Genomic DNA, 15,104 nt, shown 5'->3' on the forward strand with positions numbered 1-15,104 from the left:
GACAGATCAGGCGTGACGGGGCCAAGCATGTGACAGGCACATCTCTTGTGGCTGGTTCTTCCTAGATATGGTGTAGCTACCACATGTTTGTGCAGCAGCCAGCAGCATGGATGGAAACAATGGGCTATAGACATTGACCATGCCATGCTTCGTCCCACCAGGAGTACCAATGAAGAGCCGTATAGAATGAAAACCATGGTTTGGACAACATGAAAATCCAGATAGATGTTATATGTCCTGCCCTTACGTGAAGGTGGTGGATTTTATCCATCACGTTGAAGGAAGTGCCTCTACTACCCCTCTACTCTGCTCTGCAGAGCAGAGACCCCACCTGCAGTGTTGCATCCAGCTCTGGAGCCCCCAGCGTAAGAAGTACATGGACCAGTTGGAGCAAATCCAGAGGAGGCCACGAAGATGATGAGAGGGCTGGAGCACCTCTTCTGTGAGGACAGGCTGAGAGAGTTCGGGCTGTTCAGCCTGGAGAAGAGAAGGCTCTGGGGAGACCTTATAGCGGCCTTCCAGTACCTAAAGGGGGCCAACAGGAAAGATGGGGAGAAACTCTTTAGCAGGGCCCGTTGTGATAGGACGAGGGGTAACAGTTTTAAAATAGAAGAAGATAGGTTCAGATTAGACATTAGGAAAAAATTTTTTACACTGAGGGTGGTAGAACACTGGCACAGGTTGCCCAGAGAGGTGGTGGATGCCCCATCCCTGGAAACATTCAAGGCCAGGCTGGATGAGGCTCTGAGCAACCTGATCTGGTTGGAGATGTCCCTGCTCCTTGCAGTGGGGTTGGACTGGATGGCCTTTGAAGGCCCCTTCCAACCCGAACCATTCTATGATTCTATGATACCTGATATCATGGACTGAAAGCAATCGCTTCTGGTGGCTTATTTGACCCTGGTTTTGTTGGTGATACAATCTCATTCTGCTCCAGCTCGATGATGGCATTTAAACCAGATGGAAACAGTTTGAAGAATTCAGATATGACATCATGGAATTACAACATCATCATTAAAACAACCAGTCAGATAACAGCTAAGGAATTACATTTCCAGGGAACTGAATTTGTGTTTTGTGGTTTTAGCACCATTAAGACATTGAAGGGACACAGACAGGTCACATTAGGCCCATAGCTTAAGACTTCTTGAATGATCAGTGGAAATGTTCTCATAATTTTTCTTTTACTTGAAATCGAATCAATGGTTTGTATGAATTTAAATGTATTCCTGAAGCACTCCCAGAGGGTGAAACTGCAAACCAAAAGGCAAACCCCATCGCTGTGCTGGTTGTCCCAGCTAAGCAACGTGCTTCAAGTCTTTGCACTGCCCAAGAAACTCGCCACAGTGCCTCATCCCTTTCTCATTTTATATCACCCACAGCCTTCTCACATCACACAGGGTGGGGAATTTGCTTTTAATTGATTGTTAACCTACCAGCGTTCCTCTGTGTGCCTTTTATTTACATTAGCAGTCTGAAAGAGCAAAGTATTCCCCTTCAGGTTTCATTCTGCTGCAGAAATGGGTTTGCTGTCATCACTCCTCATAAGCACAGCCTGAGACCCACTTTCCTAAATCTCTCCCTTCCAGCATTTGTCCTTACTACCTCATAGCTGTCAGTTTTTCTTCTAGCGGCTACTATGAAATGAGCACAGGTAATTTTGGCCAAAAATCACTCAATAATCCACAAGGAGGGGAGGAGGGGAGTAATTACTGTTCTTTGAAGGGAAAACTTCCCTGGGATGGTATCCTTTATTGAGAGCTGGAAGTCCCAGATTGGAAATCATCATTAAACCTACCCAATTCCTGCATCACCAAAGTTCTCCGATCCTCCTGCCACAAAGAAACCTTTTCTCTCCTGAAATAATGTGATATTTGGAGAAGCCCTAAAGCAGCTCTCAGTTCTCCTATTGCAACAGCCATATTAAACAAAGATTCATAGCACCCTACAACTCCCTTATCCAACAAGATTTTCCTTAGGCTAGTTATTTCATCCACGCTGCCTCAGTTTCTCCACCTGTAAAATGGACATAGTGATAACCGCAGGTTTGACAGTGGAAGATGCTGTCCAAGGAGGAACTGTGTTATCTGTGGGCTGGCTGTTTGTCTTTCCCCAGCTGACTGGGTGTTAAAATATATAAAGTCAAGCGAGAACATACCCAAGAATATGGGAGAAGTAAATAGCCCATATTACTACAGGGAGAGCCCACATTCGACCACTCCATGAGAAAACAAAGCCATGTTCAGGCTCTTTCTGTTTGGGTGATAGATGCTTTAACAGACAGTCAGATAAATATATTTATTTTCCCCAAAGAAAGAAACCTTGTGCAGAAAAGCCTACTATATTTTAAAGTCACTACAACTTTCGCTCGGCCCAGAGAAGTCTAAACATTTCTTTCCAAGCCTGTGGCTTCCCAGATTACTTTTTTTCTAATGGTCAGTGAAAATTCAGACAAATGTGCCAAGCATCACAGGGATTTCAGAATGAAAGAAGAGGTCCATCAAGACAAGAAGAGCAGGCACCTTCTTTACCTTGTTCAAGCTTCTTGGCATCCTGCTGGGCAATTTACCCCCATTTTGGGGATGCAGGATGAATCCTAGGAAGATCTGAAGAGGGAAGGAGGCTGAATTCTCACTTTTGCCTGAAGTCCTGGGTAAGAACAGCCCACCAGATGTGGGGCTGATGCACTAGGCAATGAACATGTCCCCATCATGAACAGAAGAACAGCACTCTATGATCCAAGCAGGAGCCAGTGGGCACTGGTGGCAGCCCAGACCGTCACCCACCTGGGTGACCTGGGTGCTGCTGGACGCCATCACCCATCTACCTACCAGATGGCCAGGATGCTGGCAGTGCTGTCCAGCAGCGAATCCATGCCCTTTTCAGGGAAGCCCCCCTGCTGCCATACATCATCCCAGCTGGCCCAGCAGCAACCCTAACCTGGGTCCCTACGTCAGGGCTGCCAACACGGAGCCAAGCTGTCCCCTCGCTCCCCTCCCGCCACCCCCTCGCCGGCAGCGAGGACTTTGTGTCCTAAAAGCTCATTCTTTCCATAGCGTAAAAAATAAACCAGCATGTGCTCCTCCCCAACGCCGCTCCTCTCCACAACGGCCCCGAGTGGGTTGTTGTTGTCGTTCGACTTCAGCTCTCCTTAAATAACAGAATTACAGCGGGTCTAATCCTGCAAAGTGCTGAGTAACAGCTCATTCCCAATAAATTACACAGGCACTCAGCGCCGCAGCCCGATATTTGTATCCATGTCCTCCCGGATTATCGGTCTCTCCTCCTCGCTCTCTCCCCGGCCCCTCAGGGAGCAATTATCTGTGAATGAGAACAGAATAACTCTTTTAGCAGAAGGTTTCCACAGTGGCGCACAAGGAGAGCTCTGAATGGATTTATCATGCTCGCTAAAAAGAGAGGTGGAAAAAAAAATCTCCCCTTCTCTCTCTTTTTTTTATTTTAAGGAGAAATCCCTGAAGCAGCAGCCGTTCCCCGGTGGCTCCACACATCAGGGGGAAAAAAAGGCAAAAAGAAGAAAAAAAATGGATATAGTAAAACTTTTTAAGGGAGGCATGAATCGGTTCTTCAGAAAAACAAGGCAGCGGTGCCAACTGGAAATGTTTGCTTTGGGGGTGAGTTAGATGGCTGGCGTCAGCCAGGGCTAAAGACATGCCAGCGGAATGCAATATTGGGGAAGCAGCAGGTCACTCAATCACTGGCAATTTGCCCAGGAGCAACTGGATGCCTTCAGACTTTTTTTTTTCCTTGTGTGTATGTTGCCTTTTTTCCCTTTTTTTTTTTTTTTTTTTCCTCCCCAGCCAAACAGAGCCCCAGCAGTCTTAGGGCCAGGGAGCTGGAGAACGGTATTTCTGAAAGGCACGTTCCTGCAGGAATACCCCCGTGGTCTGCTCGGCGGTGACATCTGGCAGAAGAAGTCGCATTTCGATGGAGGAGGCTGAATCCTGGCCGCTGATGCCTCTGCTTGCAAGGCAGAAGATGCAGCATCCCCTGCCAGGGACGTGAGCAGCCCCAGGGAAGAGATGGGGCAGTGGGATGGGACAGCAGTGCCGATGCCTCTGAAAATACCCTCCAGCAAACCAGAATATTTTTTCCTCCAGTAACAAGTATCAGACACTAGAGAAGAAAATTTTTAAAATATTTTTGCGAGTCAATATGAATTTTTTTCAAGGTTAATTTGCTTATGACAGTAGAAAATGTAGGCAAAAGACAAAAAGAAAAATTTGCCCTCATGAAAAATTATAGAATCATGGGATCATAGAATGGTTTGGGTTGGAAAGGACCTTCAAAGGTCATCTAGTCCAACCCTCCTGCAAGGAGCAGGGACATGAGGGGAGGCACAGACCCGACAGGTATTTTTCTCTCCACATCCGTAGTTTTTCATTGCTCTATCGTTTGTGAGTGCCAGGCTGCACGTCGGGCCCAAATAACCCAGGGAGGGAGGGCAGCTCGACAGGGGCGGCTCTGAGCAAGCTGGTGGCCTGACTTCCAGCAACCACGACCATTAGGGATTTGCCCTTTTTGCTAATGAGGGAAATCGGTGTTCGGCCAGCAGCTGAACACAGCCCAGTCACCAGCACATGATGGGCTGATGTCGACTGTGGCACTTCTCCAGTGGTAAAAAGGAGCAATAAAACCGCCCTCGTTGTTGCCTTCTCCATCTGTATGGGTAAAACCCAATGTGTGAGAGGGAGGGGAGCTCTCGTGAAAGCCAACCCAGGGACCAAGCTGTACCTGTGACTCCAAACTCACAGGGTTCAGTACCATTCAGGAGTATTTTCACAGTTAAACACAGCACCGTGATGCCCATCACCAGCACCGATCCATCTTCCACCACAATATCACCACTCCAGAGGCCGAAGCCACCCAAGGAGACTGCTGCTGCAGATGGAGGAGAGGTAGTCTTCCACATAGGCAAATCTGATCAATCCGTGAAGAAACTGGAGAGAATCTTTGGAAGCAGATATCAGCTATGATCAATAGGTAAGGATCCCTGAGGGGTCTCCTAAGCCAGATCTGTACCTGTGCTTTGCTGCTGTCCCCTGAAGCTGGCAGATGCCCTTGCGCTGCTATGTCACAGTGACACAGCCACCAGCCCACCCACCCAAGTCCAAAGGCCATCAGGGTTTGAACTGCAACTTCAGCTCAGGACTCACCTGAAACGCAACTTTTTTTTCCCCACTTCTGGCTTTCAGAGCCATTGCTCCAGCAAAGATTATTTTAGCCCCATCACTCTTGTCTCTCCATCGACTCCTTTCTTTCCACATTTTCCTCCTGGATTTGTATCTTGATCCAGCTAATGGGGAACATGAACTGCTCAGCATCCCAACCCTCCATCATTTGCCTTTTCCACAACGTTTTTCATCTTAAAAGATGCGTACTTGGAATAAGATCTTGTCATTAAATCACTGGACGAGGGCTTTAGTTAAAATGGACTGCGTTCCCAGGTTAGTCACCAGTTTCTTCTGTGATCTTGAGAAGAATCCCCCTGCCCCAGATCCTTATACTGTAAGATGGATATTGCAACATTTTCTTTCCCTTGCTGTGCTTTTTTCAGTCTTAAGGGCAGAAAAGGACTTTCTCTTGAGAAGTGCATGCACAGCAAAACAGTGACAATTATTTGGGTTTATTGTGAAGTATCTTTAACCATTACTTAATTAAATATCCAATGTCTTGGGGAAAAAAAAAACCAAAACATTTCTCCAACTTCCTTTCTAGATGATTAATCCTTGTAAAAAGGATCATATCAGTGTCCAACCCATACAACCGTTCTAGATGCTGTAGTTTTCCAGTCAACCATGGCACCTAATCACCCGTCCGCAAGCACCTCCTCCTTCCCAGGAACACCTTCAGTGTGGTTCAAGGGGAGCACTGATGGGCAGAAAGTGTGGACACACTCAATCACCCCAAAGGACAAATGTTATGGTGAGCTCTCCCAGAGCTGCAGCCCAAGGCAGGGTGGCCACCGGAGATGGGCAGGACTGAGCCCTTCCCCACTCCTGCCTCCACACTGCTGTGTAACTTGGGGAAATTGGTTCAGTCTTCCCATCTGGAACACGGAAATAATGATCTTGACTTCTTTTTAAAGCTCTTTGAGATGAACAGCCTTTTTAAAGAGGTAAGTAGTATTATAAGCAACCGACTCTCACGTCTGCCAAGAACCAAAAGTGATATGAGGGTGATGAAATTCAGACCACCTCATCAGCAAAGCATGTTGTCCTGGCCTTCAAGACAAGGTTAAGGCTCTTGGAGAGAGCCCATTCCTTTTTGGGACAGAAAGGAGTGGACACAGACACAGCACATGCTTTCCTATTATTAGTCATTTGTACCCATGTATCGCCACAAATGTATATAGCCCTCAAAAACCCAACCAAAGCAAGTGCGTGGCCTAAAGCCATCTATAGCTCAACCATGCAATATGGGCTGATGGGAAGTTGCCAGGTAATTTCCCCACGATGGCTCGAGCAGAACGGATGCAACCAGCCCTCAACAAGCCTGCAAGCCCCTGCATCTCCATGAGCCTTTCTATAGGACTGGAGGGGGAGAAGAGCAGGCAGAGGGACCTGACTGGCAACCAAAGCTGGAGAGAATGGTATCTCCAGAGGACCAAACGGGAGAGGATGGTGACACACGGTTTGGCTGGGGGAAAGAAGCTGGAAGGAGGCGAGATACAGGCACGGGTGAGGTTGGTGAGGACCTTGCACATGAGGCTGGAGGCACGACCGAGAGCTGCTTTGCACAACAGGGGCCAAATCCGTCCCTGGCACAGCTCCGCTCCGGCTGCTTCTGTGTGTTTGTGTAAGGATTCTGCTCCGGCCATGCCGGGAGGCACCGGCTGCACAGGGCTGGCATGCCAGCCCAGAGGCCCAGACATGAGGACAGCGCCAGATGCCGGGCATATTTTTTCAGCTGTGTGGGCTGCAGGGAGTCACACGGGGCTCGGTGTGCACCTGCGCAACCCTGAGCCGCCCAGCTATTAACAGCCGGCGACAGCGCTCTGATGCCGTATCGCTGACCGCTCCGTTCCTGAGCAGGGCGATAAATCAGCCGCCCCGCTGACAACCCCGGGGCTCTTCTGCAGCCGGGATTGATGCAAATGCTAATACACCTAATACTCACCCCAGGGCAGGATTCGGCTGTGTGCGACCAGCCCAGCTCCACCATGTCCTCTCACCCTGGGTTGCTGCTCACGGGATGCCCAGTGCTCCCAGTGCTCCTGGACCAGCCTCTTGACCTGGTGGGGCTCAAAGGGTTTCTTGATGCAGTTAATGAATATTTGGGCTGCTCTGAGCGGAGATGAGACCAGCACAGATTTCTGGGAGAGGACCTAACATGGGGAGGACAAACACAAGACATGAAGTCACACATTGGAGTGTGTTTGAGGACATATAAAGCACCCAGAGGCAGGAGCTGCAGCAGGCACTGAATATCAGAGGGCTAAATCCTCCTCAAATTGGGAAGATAGCATCTGAAGGGGTCAAGGAAGAAGGCACTGATGGAGAAAGCTGCATTTACCTCTTTCCTCGCTTCCTCTGCACCAACCTAAGCACCAGCCCTGCACAATACTTGGACGCCCAGAGGAAAAGTCCTGCCATGTTCAGCCCCTTTGCAAGAAACACGTAATGGGCGATGGCCTTCACTGCTGACCCAAAATAAGCACAATCTGACTAATTAACAGAGATAGTTAACATCAGGATGAAACATCCAACATGGACCGCAGATTCTTGGGAAATAGATTTTGGTGCCTTGGGACACAGAAAAGTGGTTTCCCAGGCATCATATGCACAGCACAGCCGGCTCTGTGACTTTTCCTCATTTTCCTCATCGGTTCTTGGTTCTAGCACAAAGATGATTTTTAATGCCAAATCATTGTGCTTCTTCCCTCTTTATTTCAGGCCGCAGGCTCACCACATTCTGGACTGTTTGCAGCCCATCTGGTTTCACTAATACTTCTAATATAATATTTATAACTAGCTAAGGGCCGATCATATGATGAGTGTAATCAATAAGTCATGTGCCAAATTTGGTTATTCTACACTTCGAGCCATTCCTCTGTATTTTGGTGTCCATAGCCTGTTGGGTTATTCGTACGTTTTGTTGCTGTTGTGTCTTTCCACCTTTGCAGCCTGGCATTAAGGAAGGCTGTCTTGAGTCGCAGTAGTTGAGAAAAAAAAAGAAACATCACTTTATTTCCACCCAAAGAGGGAAATGAGATGAGAGAATCAGCCAAAGGCTTTGCTTGCCAGATACCACTTGCCACCACCTTTGGCTCTGCTGAAGGAACTTGTGCTTAGGAAAGTTGTTCAATCTAAACAAAATCATCTTCTCAACAAGTTCCTCCTTCTCGTAGCCAGAAGGATCACCCAACAGAAACCAAAACCACGTCTGACAGTCTTAACTCACCCATAGCCAGCTGTGGCAGCCCAACTTCATATTCAGTGGGCACAAGACATTTCCTGGCAGACCATTGGGTGCCAGAAAGTAAAGATCCCCTATATTAAAGAAGTTCCTGTTGTATGCAGATACCTCCTTCTTGTTCTTTCTGCCCCCTCACCCTTCATGGCTAGAGTGGGCCTGGAGCGGGACCAATCTCTTGGTAGATGCTCTGATACAGCAAGAGGTGTTCTTGGCCCCTCTGGAAAGGTATTTTGTCAAATATCTTCAAGAAACTTTGGTTGAGAAAAAAAAAAATCCCAACTTCTAGCTTAGTTTTGAAAAGAGTAAATACACTTGGTGCAAAACCACTGGAGTGGCACCAGGCTAGGATTCGGCCCCGAGTGACTGCCTGGAGGCAGAAGGAGAGTGAATTCTCCCTTTCGACGGGTGCTTATAGCTGGCCACAGCCTGTAAAAGCAGATGATTTAATGATTCATTCTGGCAAGCAGGGAAGAATGACTTCAGGTTTGAGCTTCCCACATCACTTGTACCAGCTCCGCTCGGAGAGCCAACACACCGGTAGCCAAGACGATTGCACGTCGCAGAGCCCAGCGATGCTACCTTCTCAACCTCTGGAGCAGAAGCAGCAAGGAGGGTCCCTTCACGACATATGGGAATTCGGCAGCAAAGCAGAGGCTGTGCAACAGCCCCAGGAGGACAAATTAAACTCTGAGGCTTTCAGCAGCAACAGCCACTACCTTGTGAGTCAGTTTATTCAGAACAGCTCCACGCTAACAGGATTAACAAGCTCTTCACTGCTTGGATCGCTTCACGGTGAGAAGATCCAAAATCAACTGATGGAAAAAAGGATAATTCCTCCTGTGGAGGGAGCAAGATTGTTTGTGGAACTGAACGATCAAACAATGACTCTGAGTGCTGCGAGTCATCCATGTGTGGAGACGCGTACCCAAACTCCGCTGGGCGCTGGGCTGGAGGATGCAGGCTCACAGTGTCGTTGCACGGTTGGGACCCAACGCCCTATGCTCGGGTGCAGCTCTGTGGGATTGTCACTGTTGGAAGGTAGGAGAGGTGACAGGGGAAAGGAGCAGTCATTCTCTCAGGCACTTAATTGCTAAACCTCAAGGCTGGAGGCTCAGCTCCAGTAAGGAGTACATGCTACTTGAAGGAACTTAGTCCACCATGTGAGGTGGATACGGATGCGTTTTTTGTGCCTGCTGGATATGCAAAACACGTCTTCCATATGAGGATGTGCAAAACACTCCTCTTTGCAGAACTAGATTTCTCCTTCCCCACAGATGCTGCATGGCCTTGTACCTTGCACAACACACTCCAAGAAGAAAGGTACTCTCAAATTCCTCCAGTACCAACGTTGCCAAACTCATTTTCTGGTTCATTCAGCTTTAATGGGATATGGCACTGAAGAGGATGAATTGGCTGAGGATGAGGACCAGCAAGCACTTGTGACAGAACAACCAGGTAAACTGTGGAGACCCATCCAGTCCCCACCATCAAGTATGGGAGTCACTCAATCGGCCTTGTTTCCTACTCAGGCTGTATCTCAACCACTTGCCACATAGCATAAATAAACCTAAGGTCCTGCATTCTCAAGGTGTCCTGATCTGTGGTCCACCAATCGTCTCAACTTGGTACACATGGTCAGAGATGGGCAGGACACTAGAATGCTACAGTCTGGTGGAAATGAGCTCTCATGCGAGCACCAGACACTGAAAGCAGCTGTGCTCAGCAGACAAGGGAGATGACAACCCCATGGTCACAGAAAGGGCTGTGGCTGTCACCTAAGGCAACACAGTAGACTCCTTTCCTGTTCACGTAACCTGGTGTTTGGGGTCAGCTTTCTAAGGAAGAGGAATACTCAAAGAGCCTTTATGAGTGTAATTTGCACTACAGGCAGTCATGCATTTAATGTGCGTGCATAATTTCAACTCTGAGAAGTTTTCAGACCTTTTCAGAAATTGTTTTTAGAGGTTTCATACATGACCTCTTTTCCTTTTGTCTCTCCCATGGCAGAGAGCAAAGCAATGTGACAGACATGAGTCAAACCTATCTAGGCAGGACCCTGCTAAGGGTTTCCAGTGTTCACACAGAGCTTAACACTTCAAAATGACATTCTTCAGGCTTTTGTCCATTTGGAAGAGTGAATGGTCTACAGCTGGTCTGAAAATGGAGTTTTCTTCTTCTCTCCCAAAAATTCTAATTTTTACTTAAAAAAAAAAAATAGAAACAGCTGAAAATAAACTTTCTGCTTTTAGCTGAAAAGCTTCAGTAAACATCTGAAATTTCATGCTGAAAACAGACACTTCTCAAAAAAAGTTACTTAATCCATAATGGCATTTTCTGTCAGAAAACATTTCAGAGGTAAACATTTTGGAACAGCCCTGGAAATGCTCTTTTGCCTAGCTCGTTTCAGTGCACATTAACCATTTTAAATACCAGTTGAAACACTGTCATCTGGACCTTTAAAAAGAGAAAACTTTTTTAGCCTCCCTTCCAGGTAAGCTCAATGATAGATCCTCATAAAGACTCTATGGCTTTCCTCCCATCTCATTTCCCCCTTGGTTGTGACCGGGTTTAATGGTTATCAAGACAGGTATCTGCAGATTTGAAAGTGAATGAGTCTCTCAGGAATGTATCAGGGGCTCTGAATGTCATTAGGAGCAATCAGCAGCAGAGAAATGGTTATAAGTTGGGGTGAATGCTAAAATCAAAGGGCCTCAATGCCTTGTTTGGCTCTGCTAAAAGGTGGGTGGAAAGCACAAGAATAAAAATGTCCACATGAAAACTGGACTCAAGTCCACACCGCATATTTAACTGACTCTTGTTTCAGGGTGGCTAAGGTTAGCTTTGCGATCAACTCAGTCTGGTATCACAAAGAGAAACATTATCAGCTCTTTCTGTTGTGTTAATATCCAACTTATTTCTCAGCAGTGCAATTTCCTGCCTGCTCTTTGAACAGCTATCAAAGGACAAGATACCAGATCATGGCAGACATTCTTCTAGTGGTGACATCTGCTAAACTAGTCAGTCTGTTCCTATACAGCCCACTCAATGCATCCTAAAATATTTTATAAGCCACTAGTGAAACAGAGAATGGTAATGTGGGTCCCTGAGCTTTATTTGAGCCACCTTGATGTTCAGTACAGATGGGGAATCACGCTTCAACAGCCAGAATTTCCAAGTCCATTCAGTCAGGGTTTCTATGTTACCTCCAAAACCAATAAATTTCACTTAACACCATCTGGCACTTCACATCCTTTGCTGTTTTTCATCTGAGAGCACTGGCAAATCTGCATATGAGGCTTAATCCAAAATGTTCTGAAAACCATTCTGAAAGATGGGTTTCGAGCAGGCCTAAAAGTGCAAGACTTTATTTAGAAACATGCTCTCTACAGCTTTGCTGGAAGATGATCCTCCTTTGAACAAGCACTCAACCAGCAGTGAACACATTCCAAGAAAACATCTGGAGACCTAGGAAAAGGTTGGTCTAATTACATTTAGGGAGGCTAAGAAAGATCACTAATAAGATATTACCCAAAGTCATGCATGTTACCATCATTGCTAATTTTGCTTTGGGCAACACCATTGATATCATCAATACTGATGTGTTTCACAAACATAGTCAAGTCCTGCTAGGGACTACTCACAGTTAAACTTCAGAGTTATTCATAGGACCTGCAGTCTCTGCATCGCTGTCTCTCCTGTGCTCTCTGGCTATATCCCAAAATGTTTTCCACACCAGAGCTGACTTCTGTCTGAATTTCATGTTTTGCAGCCACCAAAAAAAAAAAACCAAAACAAACAAACAAACAAAAAAAAACCATCAAAGCACCTGAGAGTTTTTCTTGTAGATTTGGTTGGAGGTTTGCTCCAACCAGTCACAATTCAAGGAGTCATTCTCATTGCTCTTTGCTCTTCACCATCCTTCTGGGTTGTGGTTGCATCTTCTGAGCCTTATCTCGGCTACGCTTGAGCCCTGTTCCCTGCTCCACATCTGCCTGACCTCACTCCTATTCTAGTTTTTGTCCTGGATCATCTCCTGTGTAACTGCTCTTCCTAATCTTCAACTTAATCCCACGTAAACTTTCCTTTTCTTCTTGAACTAGTTCCAAGATACATTTTGGTCAAATTTCTGGCCTTTCATCTCACTTATCTGGACAAATGTGTTCTTCAAATTCTCATCCATTGACCACAGTTGCTCTCAGTTTCTTCTTTTGAGCCCTGCCTGACTCTGACCACTTTGCTGAGACCTCTTAACAATTAGGGACCTAGTTAAAGGACATGGCTGACTAACAATGTCATTGACTGTTCAATAACCAGCATGCTTAGTTATCTTTTCTCCCAGATACAAATCGAGCTGAAAATCTATGAGGATGATAGTAAAGCAGTCTGCAGTAAGAAAGGAGATTCACTCAAACTTACTCCCAAGACCATTCAAGAACAGCAGTGAAGACTCCAGCTGCATGCATAATGATAAATAAAACAGGTAAATGCCATTTTGTAGCTATGAGGTCACTTGTCAGAGTATAATATGCGTGGATAAATGCTCTGCACTCCCCACTCAAGGGAAAAAAAAAAAAAAAAAGAAACAAAGGAAAACCCCCATGTTGGCCACATGTGAATCGCCCATTGGGAATCACCTCTGTCCCAGGCTACTCCCAAAGTGTGCTCAGGAATTGTCTCAGAAAACTCACTTGACATGGACCAAAACCATCCAATGGAGCACACTTGTAGTTTAACAATATGGACAACAGCTCTGTCCTCTGATGTGGTGTGCACCTCTGGATGTGGACTGGAGGATGGCCCTGGTTTGGCAGTCTCTGTGTCCTCCTGAGAAAAGCTTCCAAGGTGGGGAAAGTAGGCCTGGCTGGTGCATTAGCACAGTCCTACTATGATTGTCTTCACCAGGATGATGGGACTGGAGCAAATTCAACAATAATAACAAGCAAATCTGTCTATCAGCCCACTGAGAGACCACCACTCCTATGACTAGCCAAGGGAGAAAGTGCCAAACCACAGACATGGCAATTGAAAGTCAACCTCTTCGCACTGCTCCCACGTCACCCAGGTGGATGGAAGTGTACAGTTCTGAACAAATTACATCCAAGATAGCAAGATACTCAAACCCAACCCTGAAGGCAAACTCCCATTCTAAGGCAGCTTCATATTTGACAATGGATCAAAACAAATTTTGGCCAACATTCCCAGCAGACCCAACATTCTGGACTTTATAGAGAGACTTTGAACTCTGTATCGCAAGTTGACTGCTGTACTTCAACCCATCACTAACTTCTCTTTTCCTATTTCTTTTTACAGCACTGTTCACCAGGACCCTGGTCAGTGTAGAAGAATCTCACAGACCAAACTGTCAGAAAGTTGATAATGTCTGCAGAGCATTCATTTATGTGCTGTGAAACATGTTAGGAGGCCAAGGTGGAGAAATTCTACTGCAGAACTGGCTTGAATCTTGGCAATGATCATATTTTATATCATACTAAACCTAGGAAGGCATTTACAGACTATTACTAAACCAAGTTCTGCAGTAAACTGATGTATAGGTTACTAGTCACATCTTTCATATTTCAAGTAATGGAGCTTTTTCTCTACTTATAGGATGCTGACAGGCAGTAACACAAAACTGAGGAGTTGTATTGAAAGGAAGTTGAAAGGGAAAGTTAGGAGTCAAGTGATTTCAGAACTCACAGAGTTTATTTAAACAGTGCTTTTTCAATGCTAAATGTTAATAGAACGAACAAGAGAATAAAGCCTATTTGAAATAAAATACGGGAATGAAGTTCAAAAAGGGAACACAGAAAAAACATGCACATGGGTAAGCCAGTACTAAAAACCAATATAAATCTATTAAAATACATTCTGAAGAGCAATTTCCTAAAGCTCTGAAAGCTACTAATAAAAACTGATCCAAACACTTCCAAGGCAAGTAGTTTGCCAGACAGCTGTTCAGACTAATAGAGGATCAATTCGTGATAGATGAGCACTCAAGACACACTATCTCATGACAGCAAAGTCAAATAAATACTGAGAATGCATCCCCCACCATAGCCTTTCCTTACTGGGAGCAAGTCTGAAGAGATATCTCAAATTGAAACGTCAGTAGAAAAGATTTTCAAACAGATACAGTGAATAAGACAAATCTGCAAGACCAGATGGAATTCACCCAAGAACTCTATGGAAATCCAAAGAGGAAATTGCTGAACGGTTATCCGCCGTGCAGAACCACGCTGATGTTTAAATCAGCCTATGTCAAAAGAATAGAAGCAGTAAATGTGATGCAAAATGAAATAGCAGTTTCCAGAGATGGCTCTTGAAGAAATAAATACAGACAAGTGTGATTCTGCATAAGGCAAACTAATAAATATTCTAAAAAAAAAAAAAAAGAGTATTAGACACATCAAGGAGCAAGGTATAAGAGGGAAGAGTCAAATATTGCATCTGTAGGTACAAGACATGTCTCACAAATCAAGTTATTTGAGAGTGTCACTGAATTTTGGGGGATGGTAATTCAAGTAATATGGTCCACTTGAGGTCCACTTGAATTTCCAAATGTGGGAATCTATGAAAGAATTAAGCTGCTCTTGAACAAGGCAGAAGGTCGTCTTGTGGCTCAACAACTGGTTACAGCTAAGAGACCAAACAAGGAATAAATGACCAGG

This window comes from Chlamydotis macqueenii, chromosome 4, assembly GCF_036417535.1.
Source record: "Chlamydotis macqueenii isolate bChlMac1 chromosome 4, bChlMac1.mat, whole genome shotgun sequence".
Taxonomy (NCBI): Eukaryota; Metazoa; Chordata; class Aves; order Otidiformes; family Otididae; genus Chlamydotis; species Chlamydotis macqueenii.